Source organism: Candoia aspera, chromosome 1, assembly GCF_035149785.1.
Source record: "Candoia aspera isolate rCanAsp1 chromosome 1, rCanAsp1.hap2, whole genome shotgun sequence".
In the NCBI taxonomy this organism is placed as follows: Eukaryota; Metazoa; Chordata; class Lepidosauria; order Squamata; family Boidae; genus Candoia; species Candoia aspera.
Genome location: NC_086153.1, coordinates 22851461 through 22866690, shown reverse-complemented (window position 1 = coordinate 22866690; position 15230 = coordinate 22851461). Strand labels below are relative to the sequence as shown.

The 15230-nt window shown below is 41.4% G+C and overlaps 1 protein-coding gene across 1 annotated transcript in view; it reads right to left on the bottom strand.

Annotated features, from left to right (window-relative positions):
* SCARA5 (scavenger receptor class A member 5) overlaps positions 1–3419 on the bottom strand; it is a 135927-nt gene extending 132508 nt beyond the window's left edge. Inside the window, exon 1 of the mRNA XM_063300374.1 lies at positions 3014–3419. The gene's annotated coding sequence lies outside the window, so the exon portion shown is untranslated. The remainder of the gene's footprint in view (positions 1–3013) is intronic.
* Positions 3420–15230: the final 11811 nt, after the last annotated feature.

Sequence of the window (15230 nt, the reverse complement as noted above, 5' to 3'; positions counted from 1 at the left end):
AGACAGAATGGTTGGATTCCTTGTTGATCTGGCCATCTCCTCCCAAATTCAAGGACTTTCTGGAGAAAAGCAGCTGTGCCTCAGATTGTGGAGAGCTACTATCAGCAGATAGCCCTGAACCTGGGTGGCCAATGGTCTGTCTCCATAGACGTTAGTTCCATATGACTTGCCACTATGGTGAAAGGAACATCAAGCTTATTTAAACACAGTATATGGATGAATCTACTCCAATTAATCCATCTAGTTCGGGGTGAGCAAACTGCTATTGTACAGCCACAAGTGGTCTCAGCCTCTGTTTTTTGTGATCCATGAAGTGAGATTACTGAAAATTGTCTGTAAGGCTTCCAGACACATTAAGGTGGAAAACTGTAGCATAAATCCTAAAATAGCCTTAACACAACTTTTAGAAGGTGACAGACAACCCTATTTAAGCTGAAAAAATCTAGACAAGCACTAGATAGCAAAGAGAGATCAAGAAGAACTGAAATTCTTTGCTGACATCTAGTAGTTGTATGGATTTTTGTAGCCCTAAGAAAGCAAAGGAAAGCAACCAAGGAACACTTTGGTCCTGTTTTTCTATCTTATCTTATCTTATCATATCTTATCATCTATCTATATTTCACCCACATTCCATCTTTGCCTGTCCACTGCTGCTCTCCCCACCCCTCCAAAAATTAAATGTAGACTTGTTCATGAATACATTCCCTTCCTCTTGTTTAGACCAACATTAGCTGAGACAGCACCAAACACTGAGCCATAACTAAACACATCACATTATGATTCAACATGATATGGATAGTCAGCAAATGTCATTTATTTAACACAGTTGTGAGACCAATTGTTCTAGTCTGTAAAACATAGTGTGGTCTAGTGTTATGTACAAACACTACCTAACCCTAACCCTTGATGGCCTTCCAGAAGGGCTTGAAAACTTGGCTTTGCCATCTGGCCTGGGGATCAGAGAGTGATGTGGAGCCCATAAAATGACTGTACTGTTCTTGAATGGCTGTGCTTTCCTGATGATTGTACTTTATGTCTTTAATTGTTGAATTGTTTTTAATGTTTGTATTGTTTGTATGGCTGTTTTTTGTTTTTGTTTTTTGGTACTGTTTATGTTTTAATTGCAGCCACTCAGAGTCATGAATGTGAGATGGGCAGCTATATAAATTGAATGAATGAATGAATGAATGAATGAATGAATGAATGAATAAATAAATAAAATTGTCTCTGCCCATCCTATCCAATCTGGCATGAAGAGCATGCTCTGGCAGCATTGGCTAGGGAGTGTTGGCTGGTAGGCCCCAGAAGGTCCCACCTTTTCTGCCACGGCACCTGCCCTTTGCAACATCATCCCCCCTGAGATTAGATTGGCCCTGTCCCTGCTTGCCTTTCATAAGGCCTTGAAAACTAGGCTTTGTGCCTGAGCCTGGGACCTGGGAGTAGATTGGAGCCCATCTCCTGGTTGTGTGCATAATAGGTTAGATTACTACATGCCCGGCTGCTATGTGTTTTATTTTTATTTTCTATTTCTGTATTGTGTTTTTTATGTCTTTTATTCATTTTACTGTACTGTAAGCCACCTAGAGTCACATAAAAGTGAGATGGGTGGCTATATAAATCAAATCAAATAAGTAACTAACACTAAGCCATTATGGTGTATTTAACAAACCATGGTTAAAATAAACCATGATTTAGCATGAGTGAAGACTTTTCTGGCTCTTTTGATCCCAGAATGAGGTCTTGCCATAGGTGGGAGACAGAAGTTATCCAAACACAACGTAAATTATTGAAATATTAATTCTTTAATATTTACTGTAAATTCTAAATATAATATCAGAATTGCTATAGACATAGTCATATCCTTCTGGGCTTCTTATCAAGGTGGAATCCAGATTCTCTAACAAATTGCTTGATGGAGCTTAAGATACAAAAAAGGGAATAGAAATGCTTAAACCATGGTCCTTCCAAGTATGTCCTTGGACCTACAATTCCTTTCATACCTAATCTGTTCCCTCTCCCCTGATCTCCAGTTCCAGTTGTCAGCATCTCCATCACAATCAGACATCTCCACTTAATCTTCCTTGCAGCCATATTTCTGCCCCATTGGAGGTTTCTATAGATGGACTTATGTTGAAGCTAAGCAATAATATTTCCATGATTTATTTTGGTCTATGTTTAAATTCCATTGGAATTAAGAGGTTTTCTTGTTTGGTTGTTGTCGTTGTTGTTGTAGGAAAAATGTCATTTCAAGAGGCAGAATGTTGTCTTTCTTTCCTCTTCTTTTTTAATTCACCATTCCCCAAGAATGAGGTTAGGCTTTGTTCATATGCCCCACTGAAAGATCATTAAAATGGAGCAGAAGTTGCTTGATAGGGGAGGGGAGACAGCATAATTGATGTAAAGTCCCCTCTTTCTTCCCACTTCAGCCTTGTCCATATGAAGTTAGGCACCATTATTCCCATTTCACAGATAGGGAAGTGAAGCTAAGGGGAACAATGCAATCCAGAGCTATGCTGAAAGAAGGTGACTAAGGGCTTTTCTCCGCTGCTGAACTGAAGGGCTCAACCTGCACCTTGAATTGGCAGAAAAGTGCACTGGCATGACTTTTGCTGTTGCACTGCCTATCTGTAGCCTACCTCTACTGCCTCTGTTTGCAGTCACTGCCAATCACCTGGTTTTGTAATGGGTGAAAAAACCTAGCAAATTGTATATACCTTTGGGGTGTCTTTGGATGGCATCAGGATAAAAGGGATGGCTTTTACTGGTAAGGATGGCTTAAGCTCATCTCATTCAGCAACTGGCACTGCGATGAACTCAAGGTCAAGGTCAAAGTCAGGGGGACAAGGCAGAAAAATGATATCCCCAGGCCCAGAACATCTTTGTAGCATGATTAGGCACTGGGGGGAAAGGCCCTAAGGTTCTCCAGCAGAAGGTTCTCCTGCCTCCCCAACCAAACCACAGTCTCACCAACACTTCAGTCTATTCAGTAACAAGAGTAAGATATGCTACTCACCTGAAGGAGGACTGTTTGGCAGCTTAGGCACTTGACTCCTTAACTCCTCTTAGTTCCTGTCACATGACATGATGAAGGAGAGGAAAGAAAACCACGGTGTTTTTCTTGTCAGGTTCTTCCAACCCAAAAGAAAGGGACAAAGCCGGTTAGGCATTTATAGCAGCCCCTTCCATAGTCAACTGGAGGTGAAGGGGAGGTGCTGTTGAGTCGTCTGCAGACCTCCCCACTCTTTGCAACAAAAGACTTCAGATGCTTTCTCAAAATCCAGCCCTCAGCATCTCCAGCAAAGCTGGTGACTGGAAAGTTCACTACAGATGAGGAGGCAAGAGGAATGGGAAGCAGAGCAGAAATACACTGAACCAGATGCAGGTCCAAGGGCTGGAGTGTTGTGCTTTGCAAAAAGTTCCAGTTGTTTGGAGTTTTAAGAAGTTTTTTGGGAAGGTGGACCCTTTGTGGCTGGAACTCATGTGGAGATATGCACTCTCTGGTGGCCAAACTAAGAAAGGCAGCTAGAATTGCTTTTTATTTTCAAAAGTTAGCCACAGATCCCTATTTGCAATCTGGAAGCTCCTGGGGAGCCCTTGGCTTATCTGAGAATGCAGCCAGTGCCAGCAAATCCTAGAAACAGAACACACAGTCTCTTTGTAATGGATTTTGCTGATCAAAACAAAAGTACAGGGAAGGAATGAAAAATACTATCAATCTTCTATACAGAATCGTAGCACAGTGACAAAAAATAATCAGAACATATATTTGCAGTAGTTTGCTTCCCACAAGGTGAAATCAAAGCAAAGAACATTTACTTTATAGAATATACAAATGTAGAAGGAATAATACAAACCCCATGTCCCATGCCAATGATCTCAAAGTATATTGGCATAGTTAGCAAGAACTATAGTTAGCAACTGCTCCAATAGTGAGTAGGCTCAAATGAACTATAAACCACTAGGAATTGGCTATGCACAGTATCAAACAGATCAAATTGCCCTGGTACAGATAGGTATAAAGCAGCCCTAATGTTCATCATAGGCATAATCCCTAGATCTTTTTATGCACACATAGAGTTTTGAAAAAGAATACTTGAACTGGTAAATTTTCCAGGGTATCATGCACTTTATTTTACTGTTTTCCAGAATTTGCTCATAGTGCAAGTACAACTACTTGCTGCTTTTCATACATTTTGAATTATCTGTATACACGGGCATAGCTTCTAAAATGCCAAGCCAGCATGGCTATTGGTCACAAGGCAATGGAATTCTGAGAGTCATAGTTCAATGTCATAGACAATGTCACAGTTGGGGAAGGCTGGCATAGACAGATAGGGTAGATTCACTCAACACACTAGCCTAAACTAAAGTGGATGTGGGTAGTTTGTGGCTGAATATACTTTAGAAACCTAGTCATGTTGTGTGAACTAGATTACCTCATTGAGGCATAATGTGGTTAATGGGGGGATAGTATGATATGGAAACACAACAGTATTTTGTTAACCTAGGTTTAGGCTTCAGTATATTGTGTGAATGTAGTCATAGTGACTGAAGATACTGCATCATTCTTCCAAGCAGGATCCTTAAAAATCATGATTGGATGTTTTAAAATATACCCACTATATTGAGCAGGCATGCCTTTGCTCCAGAAACTTTTATGGCAAAGATGTTAGTCTTAAACCTGGACTGAAGATGCACATTCATACATACTTTTTTCTTAGATCCAGTGATGCCCCAAGCAAGAGACATCTTCAGGGACTTCTTCCATTTGTTCATATTTGAACACTGAAAAATATGAGCAGGATGGTGCTATTGTGTCCACATACTTGGCTTCTTTAGGTCTTCAGTTGGCCATGAGTGAGCTAAATGCATGTCAGGATAAGGTAAAGTGTGAATGTAGCCTTTCTCTGACATGATTCAAACTTCAATCATAGAAAGAACTGATCTGAAAGATCTGATAAATTATTATAAATTAAAGAACTGATAAAGTATCATTGAGCATAGATGTACTGCATATATTTCAAACAGTTGCCAACCAAGATTCCAGAGAGGCATATGCCTCAACCCTGGCAAATCTCTGTTTAGAATCAAAATCCTTGGGTCCCTTCCAATATGAGGACCCAACAAGCATCATCAGGAACCCCTTTTGTGTCTTCTACTCACTGTTTACTGCTCTGCCTTGGAATGAAGCTCAGCTCTATAAGCCTAGACATTTTCACAAGGCCAAGACCACAGCTGTGTTTATCTCAGCCCAAACTACTATTGGTTGAGTTTTGCAGTACTCCCTATTGGGCCCTACTGGGGAAAGAAGGTCTACTTCTTTCATTTAAACAACAAATGGGGATATTTAACCACCAAATCAGATTTGAGAATCTGTTAAAGTTTCCAGCTGAGGAGAATGGGCTGGAACAGAATTTTCAGATCCCAGCTATTATGACAGTAAATAATTAGGGGGACAAAACAAAATAGGGCATCTGTGACAGTAGACCTTCACTGGTGCATAAATCTTTTACAGCTCTCCATCACAAGAGACAGCTGTCATACAGGAGATTTTTGCAGTGAATTACACCCAAATTCTTCACATTTTTCATAATGTTTATTTAACATTATGCAAGTAGAAGCAGCCAATAGCAGGCCAGGGGTCCCAGCAGAAAATATATGCTTTTGTTTGCACAGTTTCTTAATGTTTAATGTTTAAAAACTTTTGGAGTTGCTTACTTTGCTTGTTGCAACTCTATCTGTCCACTCAGATTTGGGCATCTCATGGTGTGGGAGGTACATTCATTTCTTTTATAATTTGCTTCCACTCTATGCAATCAGAAGTGATTGAAGTTAGGTGAACTTTTCTGTTCACCTATACTTTCTGCTATACATTTCCTACTAAGGATTAGGAGCTTCAGTACAATGGCTTCTGCTTCCTTTCAAATGAGTCTTTTCATTGTAATTTGAATCCCCCTACTATAAATTTGGGGGGTGGGGTGTCCATGTAGGTTAATTGAAGCTGGTGAAGGACAGCTTTGGCAGTCAGGTGTCAGGCATTTTCAACACATGACCAATCCATTTCCATCACCTGATTTTTATTAAGTCCAAGATGGGCACTACTTTAAACTTTCCACTGACATCTTCATTTTGGATCATTACTGGAGATTTGATACCTAGGTTGCAGCATAGTGTCAATCCTTCAAGGTAGACCAGACTTCAACACCAGTCATGAATGCTAAAATTACACTTCTTATAGGGTTACAGTAACAGAATCTTGCAACTCTGAATGTGCCTCCCACTTCCCTGCCTTTAGCATAAAGAGGACTAGGGACAGTCCAGTCTGAGATGCTTTCTCAAATTCCATTCTTGCTTTGGACTCAGATTTCTCTTATCTGACCACTGCTTTGGCTACAGCTGTTCCAAGGTTACTCTCACAGCCCATTACACATAGGCAGCAATGGTCAAAAACAGAAGAGTTGGTTGTGTTGTTGCAGTTTGCATTCTGGAGTTGTGCCTTTGGTTTTATTTTGAGCCGTACACCCTGAGCCAACCTTCTGTGATCTTGTGCCTTCCATTTATGTTGAACAGGAATTGTCCTCTAACACATCTGGAGGACCTCAATGTTAGAAACGTTTCTTTTCCTTGAGAAACAGGTATGAAAGTATTTGTATGTGAAAGGGTTTTTTTCCTCTAAGAAAGGAATTTATACTTATACTCAGTCACTTGCTGAGATGGACGGCTATGGAAATCAAATAAATAAATAAATAATAAAAATATACTAGAATTCATCAGCTTTGAACATCCATCTTAAGTTGTTATGCATGAGCATCAGCACTTATTAGATTGAATGCTCAGAGTTACAGCAACATATTTGCAACCCAGTCCAGCATCCCAGGATAGTCTGTTTCCTTCCCGGCCTTTGGGGTGTTCTTTCATCGGCAAGGAATTGTGTGTGTCCTCATTGCTATCCTCCCAGATTTTCCCTCCACATTTCCTGAACTGAGCTGGCTCTTCCCTCTGCAGTTTCTCTTTTGAAGTCCAGCTGTCTGGGCAGTGCAGACAACAGAGGTTGTCAAAGAAAAGAGAAGTCATCTCCTCACTTTCCTCTTCTGCAATCCAAAATGCAGCAGCACCACAGACTTTGAAGAAGGATGAAGCAAGATTGTGGATTCTGTGTTTAGCTGTCTTTGGAATGTCAAAAAAAGGCAGTCCTACAGCTGCCATATCAGATAAGATCAGATTATCATATCATTCATTCATAGGTCTTTATCAAAGGTTCACTGTTTGTCTCAAGATATAATGCTACACATGTTAGACCATGATAGGGGTTAGTTGATTGGTTGGTTGGTTAGTTGTCTGGCTATAATACATTAGATGAACATAGCAATTAGCTTTTTTAAACTTAATGTAGGGTTAAACATCCTGTCCTGTGTGAACATGGTCAACTGGGTTTTTTCTTCCTTTTTAATCTTCCCTACCCCTACACAAGGAGAGTGAAACATTTTAAGAGCAAGTAGCTAGAGAATGAATATTTTAGTTCTGTTCCCCTGTGCATGATGGTTTCAAAAAGCATTACTCCTCTTCCTTATATGAGCACCAGGAATAAAACACAAGAGAGCCACTGGTTAAGAGCACTGGGCTAGAAGCTGGGACACTGTGAGTGCTGCCTTAGTCACGGAAACCAGTTGAGAGACTTTGGGCAAGTCACTCTCTTTCAGCCCTAGGAAAAAGGCAATGGTGATCCACTTCTGAAAATGCTGCCAAGAAAATTGCATGGACTTGTCAGGACTGAATTGAAGGCATCAAAAAACAAACAAACAAACAAAAAAACCACCAAAAAGGCATCTGTAACCAGATAGTTTTCCCCTGTATTGTAAAGGCCTAGAGATCCAGAACTGGTCCATGAGCTGGAAGTTCCCTAAAGGCTATTGTGCTGAAGCAATGTGTGTCCCTCAATGGGAGACACCCTTCATTACATATGTCATTGAGATGGAATATTTTAAAACAGCTTTTTCCAAACTGGTGCACTCCAGATATGTTAGATTATAATTCTTGACATGTGCAGACAATGTGGAAATTATAATCCACCATATCTGCAGATCACCCACTTGGAAAAGTAAATTACTAACTTGCAAGGTATAAGCTAAAATAGAATTGGGCATTGTATGACCTCATTGGAACTAATGTTGATAATCATCGCTTAAATTTACACTGGGTTGCAACCACAGAGTAAATTCTCACCAAAAAGTGATTACCAGATCTTTGATCAAAGAATTTTGTAAGTTCGGGTAAATGATATTGAACCTTCTGTTCAACTCTAAGGACATGGCTAAAAAAGTACTGTACATTGTTGGAGCAAAATTCGTCCTGTGGTTAGAGACAGGCGAGGAAAGGACCTTAGACCAGGGGTTCTTAACCTACTTATGCTATGGACTCTTTTGAAAGTCTGGTGAAACCTACAGACCCTTTCTCAGACAAATATATTTAAATGTATTGAATAAAAGACATAGATATAGATCATACTACAAAGTTAAGAATCATTTTTGGAATCCAGAGTCCATAAATTACTTCGTTGCCTACATACATTATTGAATGAAAAGTTAAATTTCAGTTAGAGGTAAATGAAAATAAAATTAGATTTTTTTTTTCCAATCTGGGTTCACATAACACTTGAAACCTATCCACAGACCATTTCAGTTAAGAACTCCTGTCTTAGATTATTATGTAAACCCAGCCAATTGAGGTTTTTCCCCCAAATGAACTATGCTTAAACAAACTGTGGGATGCATGAACCTAGCAAGTGAATATAGATCTCTGAAAGCTTATTTCCTTTCTCAGTTGAGGTCTTCCTTGAACCAGCTTCTTGACATCCCAGAAAGTGAAAGAAGAAGGACCTTATGTGCTAACTGAATCCAACATCATTTCCCCTATGAAAAGTCTATATCCCTTTTGCATTTTATGTCCACCATTCCAACTTTTTGACAGTTCTGACTTTATTAAAACTAGAATGTCAAGGCATCAGATAGAACATAAACAAGCTAAAGCCATGATCCAGAAAGGCATGCACGTCAATGGGAGTCTTGCCACTTGAATAAATGTGGATTGCCATAATAATATTCAATTCTAGGTTGTCCTGCTGGTGCTGTTTACAAGAAGCCAGAGACATGCTGCATTGAACTGGTGCTGAAGATCAGCCAGAGAAACAGATGGCTTCAGTTCCTCAAAAGAGAGATGATGTTGCCAACCTCCAGTTTAGCTCCTGCCAAGGGAGTAAGGAAAAACAAAACTGGAGCTGTTTTGCTTATATCTAGAAATAAGGCAGTTGTTCAATGATGAATCATTCTTTTTTAAAGCAGGTTGAAATATGCTAGCCTTATGTCAACCCTTGAAACCCATGTTGAAGATGCTTCTGAGAATTTGTCACTCCTTCAACCACAAGAATCACCTAAACTGCACCATTTTTCAAAAGAACAACAGGTTGTTTCTGTTTGGTCTGCATGTCAAGATACAACCCGTCCTCACCCTGGGTGCCCTTCCAATGTGTAAACTTCAGCTCCCAGAATTTCCAACTAGCAGACCATTGCCAAGAATTCTACAAGTTAGGGTCCACACATCTGTCTGAAAATGCCTGGGCATTACTAAACCTTTAAGTAATGTTCCATTGCTACATTAGATCTGAATATTTGAAAAGAGGGCCCCAAAGCACATCCAATCTGCAACCTTTATAAATCTCATATATGTTGTGCCAACCTTGGTTACTTTCTAGGAGCTGTGTTGGTTAATCAGCTCCTAGAAGGCACTTTCAGCCTCAGAACACTAACTCCTTGCATTTTAGCCATTTTCCATAATTTTCCTATTCTTACTGAATAAATCACCCGAATAATAATGAGATTTTAAAATTGCCTGTTAATCTACCTTGACCCTTTACAAAACAGCTACAGCAGGTTTCCCCTACCTGATGTCTTCCAAGGGTCTTTGGCTTCAAGACCCAGAATGTCCAGTAACCAAACGTCATGGTGGCTTAGAATCCTGTGAGTTGAAATCCAATGTACCTGGTAGCCATCAGGTTAAAGAAAGTTAAGTTATACATGTATGCATGTAATGCCTTGAGAGCCCATCTGCCTCTTTCACAGGCAATCACAAAACTAATACATGCTTTATTAGTTCCAAAGACCCCCAGGCCAGACACAAAAGGAACTGGCGGCGCTGCGGGAGTTTGTGGACAAAAACTTGGCCAGGGGTTTTATTGAACCAGCAAATTCGCCAGTGGGTGCCCCCGTCTTGTTTCGAGCGAAGAAGGATGGGACGTTGAGACTTTGTACAGATTACCGCAGATTAAATGCGGTCTTGATATTAAACAAATATTCTCTGCCAATAATAAAAGACATGTTAGCACATCTGGCTAAGGGGAAAATCTTCTCTAAGCTGGATCTGAGGGAAGCATATTTCCGTATCCGTATACGGGAGGGGGATGAGTGGAAGACTGCTTTCAATTGTCCTCTGGGCTCTTTCCAGTACAAGGTTTTGCCGTTTGGTTTGGCAGGGGCACCCGGGGTGTTCATGCAATTGATCAATGAAGTGTTACATGAGCATTTGTTTAAAGTGGTACTAGTCTATTTGGATGATGTTTTGATTTATACTGAAACGGTGGAGGAACATGAGCGCTTGGTGAAACAGGTGCTTAGCAAACTGAGAAAGGCTGAGCTTTATGCTAAACTTTCTAAGTGTGAATTTCATAAGACTCAGCTTGACTACTTGGGGTACAGAATTTTGGACAAGGGTATTGAAATGGATCCTGCAAAGATTCAAGCTATTTTGGAGTGGGAGCGCCCGCATACTCGCAGGCAGCTCCAGAGTTTTCTTGGCTTTTCCAACTATTATCGCCAGTTCATCCAGAGGTTCGCAGAAATTGCATTGCCTCTCACTGATTTATTACGTACAAAGGGGCTGGGGGACACACGGAAGGTGAAGAACCCGGGAGCATTGCTCAATTGGACACCTGAATGCCAGTTGGCTTTCGACAAACTCAAAAGCCTGTTCACTGCTGAACCTATTCTGCAACACCCTGTTCCCACTAGACCCTTTGTGGTTCAAGTGGATGCTTCCGATTTCTCCATTGGAGCGCTCTTGTTGCAGGCGGATGCTGCGGGCCGCCTGAAGCCCTGTGCGTATTTGTCCCGGAAATTTTCTGAGACAGAAAGGCGATGGCATGTTTGGGAAAAAGAAGCTTTTGCAGTCAAGGCTGCTTTGGAGGCATGGCGCCACCTCTTAGAGGGGGCTAAATGTCCTTTTGAAGTTTGGACTGACCATAAAAATTTGGAAGCGCTCAGCACGCCCCGTAAGCTCAGTCCTAAGCAGATCCGCTGGGCTCAATTTTTCAGTCGCTTTGATTTTAAATTGAAGTTCATTCCGGGAAAGAAAAACTTCCTGGCTGATGCGCTTTCCCGCCTGCCTCAAGATTCGGTCCAGGCACCTGACGTTGTGGGTACCCTGTGGACAGAACCCCAGTTGGGTTTGCAGGCTGTCACTCGCAGTCAGACTCGTGCACAGCTGCCCTCAGCTTCAGTTTCACCGGCTGGGGAAAGGACGTTGATTCCTTCGCAATTGCAACAACAGTTTCTCTCAGAACTGAAATCTGACACTTGATTGCAAGCGAATAGAGTCAAAGTTACATTTGACAGAGGCTTCGCATGGAAGCAAAAACGCCTCTATGCCCCTGATAGTTTGTGAAGGGAGATTTTGAGTAGGTCTCCTCCTCTCCCGTGGACCCCAGTCCATGGACATTTTCCGAAACATAAATTCTAAGGACTCCAATTTAGCCTCCACCAGTTTTATATGATCAGGGGTTTGGGAATCCTCCTTTCCCTCCTGCCTCACCACGGTTGGGGACAACAGGTATTGCTGCTTCCAAGAAGTTCTTGACATCCCTGGTAGGGTTCCTTGTGTTTCATCCCAGGTGAGCAACTCACCTGGTGACTCACCAGTCGGTTCAGGGGCTCTTTTACCTCCAACCTCCTCGTCTCCTAGGCTGAAGCTTGACCCCTCCCAAACTTCGGAAGTCTCTCGAGGAGGGACTCTCTCCGTTCTTATTACTGTAGAGTCGGGTTCCCCCTCGCTCAATTCCTCGCTTTCCATGGTTTGTGGATTTGGTTTGCTCATCGCTAGCACTTCCCCTCACAAAATAAATCTGGAAAGGGGCTAATGGAAAAAATTTTTGGATTCTCAGCTTTATGTAATGATTGCCTATCCCAATAGACTCAGACTCACAAGCAGGTACTTAATGATATCTGATTTATTAGAAGAATAGTATGCAAATACAGAGAAAGCTGAGAATGAATAAAAGCGCGCCAAATACAAACTAAAAACCCTCGGCTCAAAACATAATCCCTCCCCTCGCCCTGCCGTTGCAAACTCCCCGCCCCCCCAGGTGCTGGTAACCGTTTCTACTGATGTCCTGGGAAAGTAACCTTGAACACATGAGATAACCCAAACACATTCCAAACCAGCAGCCAACAGATAACAACCCCATGAGATGGAATCCTCCTCCCTTCCCAGATGAAACACGTATCAGCGAAATGACATGCGAAACGTTACAATGTACCAGCAACATTGGAACAGCGAACATAACACAAGCCTAATGTCAGGGGGGAGAATGTGCCACAGGGAGGGAGCCACGGCAGAGAAGGCTTGCCTCCTGGGGCCCCCTAAGTGCAAGTCCCTGGCTGAAGGAACCCATAACCCATCTTATTTTTGTCAGTAAACCTTTCTCTGACCACACTGCCCAGTGACGCTTTGGCCACTTCCACCATATTTCTTGCAGGTTCTTCCCTTTGCTTTACATCCACCTCTCTCCTTTTTAGCTTGGGTGAGATCTAGGAGCAGAAAAAGAAGGATGGGAAGAGAGCATAAAGATCATGTTTGCATAACATAGTTTGGTTCCTAATTAACCCATGCTCTGGGTTTGCACAGTACCCTGAATCATAACCTCCCCCTATGGGCTGGATTCTTACCATACTCTAAATTACCAAAAAAAAAAAAAAATTATCAAGGTTAAAATTAATCAGCATATTGTGGAAAAATAGCCACAAGGCCTTAAACTGAACTAAATGTGAACCCAGCCAAAGAAAATTTGGAGCTTTTGAACCAGGATGGCACATTGGGGGTGGGCAACACTGTATTTTCTAGGCTGTGAGCCAGGACTATGAAAATGCATATGGGACTTGGCAAGCTGGGTTACAATGCCTCCTCACTACATCTAAACCATACTTCTGGAAGATTTGTGTTGCACTGCTTGGCAGAGCCCCAGGTTTAAAAAAAGGCAGCTTTATTATTTATCAAGACAGATCTCTTGTAAGGCAGAGGAATAAGAAGAAAAAGTGGCAAAATTGGGCATATGAACAACCTAGACTTAGTTTTACACAATGTATCCCTTATAACAGAGATGCCAATTTTGTTTTGGTTCAAAGGCTTCTCTTGGGCTTTGAGGAGCCCGCCAAGAGCTACATTCCAAAAACTAGAGTGATTTCTTTGACTTCTAATATTAAAATTAAATGTAGTTGATACAGTGACTTACCACCACTCCTATCGCATTGCCAACCCACCACAATCTGGACTGGAATTTCTGAAGTTGGCTTAAGAAAAGGCCAAGGACAGTATGGGAGACAAACAACTGCAGGTCAAAATTTCTCTCAGCCTGATTGCACAATTGACCATCATGGTGTCTCCCAAACAACTTAGAGCTGGGATGAGTGGGACTCATTTTTGGGATGAGTGGACCAGATTCTTAGAATGACCAATGAAAAGAAATGTCAGATTGAAGGGCTGGGAAAAAAGAGTTTGGAACTGTTGCCAGGCCAAGAAAATGATGAAATCAGTCAGTGACAGAGCTTTATATTCCTATTTGTATATATTATTCTGATTCACACAACCCAATCAAATAAAGACCTAGCAGCTTCATTTATACAACATGTTTAGCTTGGATATTGTTACCCTAGGTTACATTTTTGTGGTATAGTGTATTCTGTAACCTCAACCCATTTGGCTAGCTAATGGTTCAGTTCAGTATATTGTGTAAATCTGGAAAATTCAGAAACACAGTGCATTATGCAAACACAGCCAGTTTGTGGTTTATTTGATGCAATTCTAGCCACAATGTTTAAAAGACCATAATTCATGACTTAGCAGGTAGTGCAAAGCCAACCAATTGTAGTGTATTCAATAAACCAAGTTTAAACAAACCATGTCCTAACAAAAGATGTGAATCCATGAGGGGAGAGGCTGTACCTTACCGGCATCTGCTTTGTGTGTGGAAGATTCTAGGTTCAATCCATGGCATCTCTAGTTAAAATGAAATCAAGTGGTGGTGATGCAAAGGATATCTGATTTTTTGGATACCCACAGGCAGTCAATGTAGACCAGGGGTTCTCAACCAGGGTCCTGTGGAACACTAGGGTTCAATGAGGGGTCACTAGGGGATCACAATTTATTTCAAATTATTTCAAATTTGGGCAAGAGGTAAGTTTCATTCTTCATTTTTAGTTTAAGAACTTTGTTAATGCACGTATACATTGTTAATGCATATATACAGGCCTACACATGAAATGAATATAACAATTTTGTAACTTCTGGCCTATATTTGAACCTGAATGTGCAGGGGTTCCCTGAGGCCTGAAAAATATTTCAAGGGTTCCTCCAGGGACAAAAAGTTGAGAAAGGCTGATGTAGACAATCCCAGGAGAATGGACTAAGGATCTGACTTAGGGGCTGTTCCTCATTGCCATTCCTGTGTATTTCATCCCATTGACAGAAACTCCAATGCCTGCAACCCTCACAGTAGAGTTTTACTGCTTCTCAGCAATGAGGCTGGGCAATGTTGTTGCCCTTGTCAGATTTTTTTTTAATGAAAGACAATTTCACGGCAATGATTGGTGGATTCTCCAACTTCTTTTTCCCTGCCATCCATTATCACCAACCAATAGAATTCACCAGTCACTCTTCAGAACATGTGGGGAACAGGTTACGGGATCCTCTGTGGCCTCCTGGAGCAGCCAGATATTTCTCCTTCTACTGGGTTTTGTTTCTGCAGTCCCCATGGGGAAGAAAAGAAGCAAACCCACAAGTACATGCCCCCAATCCATCTCACTCCCACTCATCTCAAACAACCCACCAACTGATCCGACAGGAAAGATATTTTTATAAGACCAGTGTTTCTCAACCTTGGCAACTTTAAGATGTGTTCACACATCTTA